At 43.1% G+C, this 8266-nt stretch overlaps 1 long non-coding RNA gene across 1 annotated transcript; it reads left to right on the plus strand.

Moving 5' to 3' along the window:
* The first annotated feature begins 245 nt into the window (after positions 1–245).
* Positions 246–7557, plus strand: LOC149122394 (uncharacterized). Its single transcript, XR_016220753.1, has 2 exons — positions 246–330; positions 6150–7557. It is a non-coding gene; the product is annotated as an uncharacterized LOC149122394 (long non-coding RNA).
* Positions 7558–8266: the final 709 nt, after the last annotated feature.

Below are 8266 nucleotides of genomic sequence, written 5' to 3' on the forward strand. Positions count from 1 at the left end.
ATTTGGGAGGTGAACCAGCCGATGGAAGATTCATCTCTCTCTTAACTCTGCTTTACAAGTAAATAGTTGAATCTTTAAAAAAATTAAGGCCAAACTCTGAGCTCTGCTGATTTTATTTGGCATTGTACCTCAGTTAGGAACTAAGTTGATAATCTGATTTTATTCACTCTTTAAAATGAGAATCAGTTGTATGGAATGTAGTCATTGAACATTAATGGCCAATCATACTCTTGTGAACTATTTACAGGAATGGGCTTCCATGCTTTCAAGCCTCTACTAATAGAATTGCTTCAAATACTCATATCACTTCCTACTTTTTGTGGAAATAAGGTAAGTACCACAATGCTAAGCGAGGATTTGACTTGGGACCTCCATTAATTTCTGTCAGGTTTTTTTGTTTTCTGGAAAGCTGAAGATGAACAAGTTGAGCTGGAGAATTGAGGGAAACAACCCTTTAGCCTTACTTCAGTTCCTGTTTTTAAATGGCACTTGATACCCTAAAAGAAGCTTACTAGGTCTAGGTGACATTGATGGCTTAAGAGAATTAAGTCGTAGGTGTCAGTTTTTGTTTAAGAAGCTGATGACTAATAGTTTTTACTTAGATACTGGTATATGCCTTTTCTCAATAGGAAATATGTTTTTGTCATAGCGTTGGTCCTAGTTTAACATTTTCTTTAAAGGAGAGAGAGCTAGCAGTGGTTACCCAGTGAAATTTTATTTCAGCCTGAATAACAAGATGTAATTGCTTTTATAAGGCGGTGTCTTGAGAAGATGAAAAGTTTTTTTTTTTTTTTTGGAGTTAATATTTCCCCCTTGAAAGAGTGCTTTTTAAAAATTTGGTTTGGTGAATTAAGTAGTAAAATAAGTCATTGGGCATAACAGATAAAACCTGGGTACTTGGAAGTGAGTCTAGAGACACAGAGGCTTTATACCATCTACTGAGAGAGATGCAGGGTTTTTTTATTTCAGGTTTTATTTATTGGAAGTTATTGAAGGTTAAATTGAGTATTGATAACCTTTTTCATAAGGACTAAACAGTAAATATTTAACACCATGTGATTGCTGTTGGGATTACTGAAGTATGCAGTTGCCACATCAAAGCAGGCACATACTAAACAAATGTGTGCTGCAGTGAAACTGACCACCTAAGGGTAACAGTTTCCTAGTCCCTGTTTGAGATTTTTAAAAAATCGCCTTTGAGGCTGGCACTGTGGCATGGTGGGATAAAGCCTCTGCCTGTGGCGCCAGCATTCCATATGTGTGCCAGCTGCTCCACTTCTGATCCAGCTGTCTGGCCTGGGAAAGCAGTAGAAGGCCTGAATCCTTGGGCCCCTGCACCTATGTGGGAGACCCAGAAGAAACTCCTGGCTTTGGATCTGCTCAGAGCTGGCCACTGCAGTCATTTGGAGGGTGAACCAGTGGCTGGAAGACTTCTCTCTCTGTCTCTCCATCTCTGTAACTCTACTTTTCTAAACAATAAAATATTTTTTAAAAAACTTTGAAAACTTAACAACTGGAAATAGAACTGTGGTATTTGATCCTTACGCCATTACCTGTATGGTTTTTTGTTGCTGTTCAAAATATCCTAGGCTGGATCAATCAAACCCATAACTCCATCAGAGTCTTGAACTATCTGGAGGCAGCAGGTAATGGCTCAGGTACTTGGAATCTTGGTGACCACATGGGAGACTGGTTTTTGGGCTCCTGGCTTCAACCTGGCACAGCCCCGGCTGTTAATGGGCATTTAGGGGTAGTGAAACAGTGGATGGAAGATCTCATCCCCTATCCTCTTTCCCTTTCCCAAAATAAATAAGAGTAAATATGTTTGAAGTACAGAATGTTGGCAGAATAGAAGTCAAATAGAAATGGTCTCATTTTTTTTTTGGAGAAATAGCATCCTTTTAAAACTACCTCCATATTTGACTAATAGCAGTTTGCACATTTTGTTTTTAAATGCTTTATTTGAAAGAGACTCCCATCTGCTGATTCAGTTCCCAGATAGCCAGAGGTAGGCCAGGCTGAAACCAGGGGCCGGGAACTAAAATGAGTGAATGGCAAGGACCCACTGCTTCCCAGAGTGTTTAGCAAGAAGCAGAGTAGTCAGGGCTCAAATGTGACAATCTCATATGTGGTGTAGGCATCCCAAATGTCAGCCTAACCCATGGTGCCACAACACTTGCCCATACTTTCAGTGTTCATAAAGACAAAACCATTTTCTCAGTTGGATTGTGCCCAACATTAAAATGGACCATTTGTTTTAAAGAGTAATTTACTTGAAAGAGCAAAGGGCAGAGTAAGGAGATCTTCGTTCTGCTGGTCACTCTTCAAAATGGGTATGATAGCCAGAGCTGGGCCAGGCCAAAGCCAGGAGCCAGGAACTCCATCCTGGTCTCCCACGATGGGTAGTAGGGTCCCAAGCACTTTGGCCATCTTCCCAAGGGCATTTGGAAGCCAAATAGTTCTGCCCTGGACCCACAATCTTATATGGGATGCTGGTGTCACTTGAGGTGGCTTAACCCGCTGTGCCACAACACCGGCTTCTAGACCATTCATTTTAAAGGAAGAGCCTATGCCTTCCTTTGGTGGAAATTACAGTTTATCTTTCTCTTAGTTGGAGAAGGTTTTTGTTTTTTGTTTTTTGTTGTTGTGGTGTGTTTTTTTTTTTTTTTTTTTTTTTTTTTTTTTTTTTTTGACAGGCAGAGTTAGAAAGGTCTTCCTTCCGTTGGTTTACCCCCTAAAATGGTTATTGTGGCCGGTGCGCTGCGCCGATCCAAAGCCAGGAGCCAGGTACTTCCTCTTGGTCTCTCACGTGGGTGCAGGGCCCAAGCATTTGGGGCATCCTCCACTGCCTTCCCAGGCCACAGCAGGGAGCTGGGCTGGAAGAGGAGCAACCAGGACAGGATCTGGCGCCCCAACCGGGACTAGAACCCGGAGTGCGGGTGCTACAGGCGGAGGATTAGCCTAGTGAGCCATGGCGCCAGCCTGGAGAAGTTATTTGTAAAAACTATGTATCATCTTTGTTCTGAACATAAATTGAGAACCAGAATATAGTCTTAGAAGCAACAGGAAATAATCAAGCAGACAGGAGTCTTAAGGCAAGTTGAGGGTCTGTGGATGCTGATGAGACCATAAAGCAGAAAGAAGATGAAGTTAGTATCAGTGCTGGCTTCAGAATAGGCACAGTGAAGAATACAGTCCTGAAATTCTTCCTGGGGTGGGGAATGAAGAAAAGAGCTCTGTGGTAGCGTAGGAGGTGGGGGTTAGGTGGTGGGAGCTGTGAGCAGTGTATTGGACCCGAAATCCAGGGATTCTAGATAAGAATCCTTTTACTCAGCCACTACAGAGATCCAAATCCATAGAAAACAAGTTGCTGCAGGCAGGTCTGAGGATCCCAGTGGACCCGGCTGAAGGCAGGGCTGCATAGAGGCTAACGGAGTCAAAGTCCAAATGGCTTGTTCTGTCTGACATGCCTGGAGAGGAAGGGCTATGATCCAGAATGGAGAGAGTGCCATAGGTTACATCCAGATAGAATCCATGACTTTTTGGGCAATATTCCTTCTAATGGAAACTTCCCAATGCAGAAGAATAAAAGAAATTAGAACTTGGCTAGGGGCTGGCGCTGTGGTGCAGCAGGTTAACACCCTGGCCTGAAGCACTGGCATCCCATATGGGTGCCAGTTCTAGTCCTGGCTGCTCCTCCTCCACTCCAGCTCTCTGCTATGGCCTGGGAAAGCGGTAGAGGATGGCCCAAGTCCTTGGGCCCCTGCACCCGCAAGGTGTCTGTCTCTACCTCTTACTCTCAAATAAATAAAATCAATCTTCAAAAAAAAAAAAAAAACAACAAAACAAAAAAACCCTTGGCTAGACCATGCCCTACCCTGATTGTATACAGCATATGGATAACTCTTAGCTGAAATTTGTCATAGCCTTGTAGAATAGAGGGTTGCAAATGAGTTTTTAGGTATGCAGTGTACAGGGTTAACACACGGCAGAGGTGCTCAGGGAAAGCTTTCCAGAGGATGATATAATTGAATTTTAATACAAACTTTAAGGCTTACAACATGGCAGGAAATAATTTTAGGCTAAAGAACTGGCATTGGCAAAGGCATGCTATAACCTGTTGGGTTCAGGAAAACCTGTGGAGTTCAAAATAAGTATAAGTGTAAGGGAAGGAGATGAGGCTGGTAAGTCAACAGGAGCAAGGTCATGAAAGAGCCTGACATCTTGATCAAACTGATTTTATCCTACAGGCAGTGGAGAACCATCAATGTTGTTAAAAGTGGAGACTTCGTGTTCCTTCTATTTGTCTTTAAACATCCTTAAATAACATCAATAGGGCAGGAGAGATTTTTATTTTATTTTTTACCTTTTTTCTTTTTTTAAATTTTGTGTAAGGAATACAACTTTATGCATTTAATATATACAGAGTTGGGAATATGATGATTCTTCCTCCCATAACTTCCACCCACCCATACTCCTGCCTTTCTTCCTCCTCCCTCTTCCTTTTTTTTTTTTTTTTCTTTTAAGATTTTGTTTATCTAGAGGTAGAGTTACAGACAGTAGAAGGGAGAGACATAGAGAAAGGTCTATCATATGCTGGTTCACTCCCAGATGGCTGCAACGGCCAGAGCTGAGCCAATCTGAAGCCAGGAGTCTAGGAACAAGGAGCTTCTGGGTCTCCCACATGGGCGTAGTATTCCATAATGTATATATACCATAATTTCTTTATTCCATCTTCAGTCTATGGACATTGGTTGATTCCATTTCTTAACTATTGTAAATTGAGCTGAAATGAACATAAGGTACAGATAAGTCTTGTTTGATGATTTCATTTCCCTTGGGTAAATTCCCAGGGGTGGAATGGCTGGGTAATATGGTAGGTCTGTGTTCAACTTTCTGAGATATCTCCATAATGTTTTCTGCAGTGGTTGTACCAGTTTACATTCCCACCAACAGTAATTAAGGTACCCTTCTCCCCACATCCTCGTCGGCATTTGTTTGTTAATTTCTGTATGAGAGCCATTCTAACAGGAGTGAGATGAAACCTCACTGTGGTTTTGATTTGAATTTCCCTGACAGCTAGCAATCCTTCCTTTCCTAGTTGTATCACTTTATTTTATTTTTTATCTTTTTTGCCTGATGGCTCTGGCTAAAACTTTGAGAACTATATTAAATAGCAATAGTGAGAGTGGGCATCCTTGTCTGGTTCCAGATCCTTAAGGGCTGATTCTGAGGCCAGAGTGCTGTTTAGGGTGTTTGTCATTCTATGAGTCTGTTGTGTAGCCTGCTTCCCATGTTGGATCATTCTCTCCCTTTTAGTTCTATCTATTATTATTAGCAGACACTTTCTTCCTTGATTTTAATTATTTATCTCTTAATTTGGGATTTGATTTGTTGTTGTTTTCCATGTTGTTTTCCTTGAGATGCATTGACAGCTTGTTTATTTGGTGATTTTCCATTTTCTTTGATGTAGGCACTAATTGCTATAAACTTCCCTCTTAACATTTCTTTTGTTGTATCTCCGTAAGTTTTTTTTTTTTTTAAGATTTATTTATTTGACAGGTAGAGTTACAGACAGAGGGAGAGAGAGATAAAGGTCCTCCATTTGCTGGTTCACTCCCTAAATTGCTGCAACAGCTGGAGCTAGGCTGGTCTGAAGCCAGGAGCCAGAAGCCTCCTCAAGTCTCCCACAAAGGTGCAGGGGCCATTCACTTGGGCCATCTTCCACTGCTATTTCAGGCCATAGTAGAGAGTTAGATCGGAAGAGGAACAGCTGGAATTAGAATCAGTGCCCATATGGGATGCCGGCACCACAGGCAGAGGATTAACCTACTGTGCCACAGTGCTGGCCCCATCTCATACGGTTTGATATGAAGTATTGTCATCTTCATTTATTTCCAGAAATTTTTAAATTTCTCTTTTATGACCCACAGTTCATTTAGGAGCATGCTGTTTAGTCTCTATGTGTTTGTATATGCTCTTGAGAATTTTGAGTCAGTTTTGACTCAGTCCATTGTAATCAGAGAAGATGCATGGTATGGTTTTGATTTGCTGAGACTTGCTTTATGGCCTAACATGTGGTCTATCCTGAAGAAAGTTCCATGCACTGGTGAGAAGAATGTGTATTTATTTATTTATTTATTTGACAGGTAGAGTTACAGAGAGAGACAGAGAGAAAGGTCTCCCTTCCGTTGGTTCACCCATCAAATGGCGGCTACAGCCAGCGCACTGTGCTGATCTAAAGCCAGGAGCCAGGGGCTTCCTCCTGGTCTCCCACGTGGGTGCAGGGCCCAAGGACTTCGGCCATCCTCCACTGCCTTCCCGGGCCATAGCAGAGAGCTGGACTGGAAGAGGAGCTACCGGGACAGAATCTGGCGCCCCAACCGGGACTAGAACCCGGGGTGCCAGCGCCGCAGGTTGAGGATTAGCCTAGTGAGCCGTGGTGCCGGCCAATGTCTATTTTAATACTTCTTGTGTTAAAGCCTATTTTGTCTGTTATTAGGATGGCTATTCCTGCCCCCCCCTTCTGTTTGCTTGGAATATCTTTTTCTGTCCTTTCACTTTCAGTCTGTATCTTGTTGATGAGATGTGTTTTTTGTAGGTAACAAATAGATGGGTCTTGTTTTTTAATCCATTCAGCCAGTCTATCTTTTAACTGGAGAGTTGAGGCCATTTACATTTATTTATTTGTTTGTTTGTTTGATTATTTATTTATTTATTTTGACAGGCAGAGTGGACAGTGAGAGAGACAGAGAGAAAGGTCTTCCTTTGCCGTTGGTTCACCCTCCAATGGCCGCTGCGGCCGGCGCACCTCGCTGATCCGATGGCAGGAGCCAGGTGCTTCTCCTGGTCTCCCATGGGGTGCAGGGCCCAAGCACTTGGGCCATCCTCCACTGCACTCCCGGGCCACAGCAGAGAGCTGGCCTGGAAGAGGGGCAACCAGGACAGAATCTGGCGCCCTGACCGAGACTAGAACCCGGTGTGCCGGCGCCGCAAGGCGGAAGATTAGCCTAGTGAGCCGCAGCACCAGCTGCTATTTACATTTAAGATGACTATTGATAAGTAACTAGTTGGCCCTGCCATTTTTCTGTGAATATTCCTATCGTTTACTTTGGATTTCTTTTGTACTTCTACTGGGGAATTTTATGTCTTCATATTCTTTCACGATGATTGTTTTCTTTCTGTGTTTCTGTGTGTCGCACATTCTTTGGCATCTCTGGGTGGCATGATGCTGAGAAGGCACATGTTGGCTGCAAAGTCATTCCCAACCTCCCTGAAGGGCTTCACAAAAGTACCCTTGTCCGTGTCTTTACCACAAGATTTCTCTGCACTGTCCCCCTTTCTGTGTTGGGAAAGATGTGCACTGAAACAGAATTCTGCCTAAATGCCCCATGTGTGTACAGTGCCTGCCCATTGTGTGTTTCTTCATGCTCACCCAGATGCAAAGTATCTTTCTTAGGCGAAACAACACAGCTCACAGTGGTGAGCCTTCTGGGTTGAAGGGTCTAGCCTTGGAGTCCTGACTCATGAAGTTCTTCCACAAAAACAAGATTGTCCTTGCCATACCAACAGCCCAACAAGAGATGTTATGCAAAGCTCTCCAGCATCGCATTGAGGCACAGATGTCTCTGAGCCTCTTCAAAGAGACCACATTCCTCCCAGGAAGGGTGCACAGGCAGGTTCTCAAAAGCTTCATTTTCCAGAGCTGGATTGGACTCTGTGGGCAGAGCATGCCAGGGTTGAGGGCAACCTGGCCAGGGTCCTGGGTATGTCACTCCCTACCCTTGCCCCTACCTGGAGCTGTCACCAAGCTTCAGACCCACTGCTGTGCGATGTGGACAACTCATACTCTTACCTCATTGTTAACCTGTGTGGGAGTCAGAACTGCAAATTTAATAAGTAAAGCCATGCTCTCTTCTCTTTGCAAAGTAATTCATACTAAAAAAATTAAATGAATAATTGAGCAATTTTTATAAACAAAAGGTGATGCTAGTTAATGAGGAGAATCGATGGTATGAAAATGTGACTCTTCTGCAGGAAATACTCTTTCATCCATATTTCTGTATGTTTATCTGTATATAATTAAGTCCAGGGAAGTTAAGTGTGGATTATCTGCAGAGTTATGTAGGTTCTCAGAACCTGAAAATTTGTTTCAAAAAGCCAAAATATTGGGGCTAGCATTGTGGTGTAGTGGTTTAAGCTGCCACTTGTGATGCCAGCATCCCATATGGACACTGGTTCGAGTCCTGGCTGCTCTACTTCTGAC

This window comes from Oryctolagus cuniculus, chromosome 14 (assembly GCF_051225735.1).
Source record: "Oryctolagus cuniculus isolate XC-2025 breed Fujian yellow rabbit chromosome 14, ASM5122573v1, whole genome shotgun sequence".
NCBI classification, from domain to species: Eukaryota; Metazoa; Chordata; class Mammalia; order Lagomorpha; family Leporidae; genus Oryctolagus; species Oryctolagus cuniculus.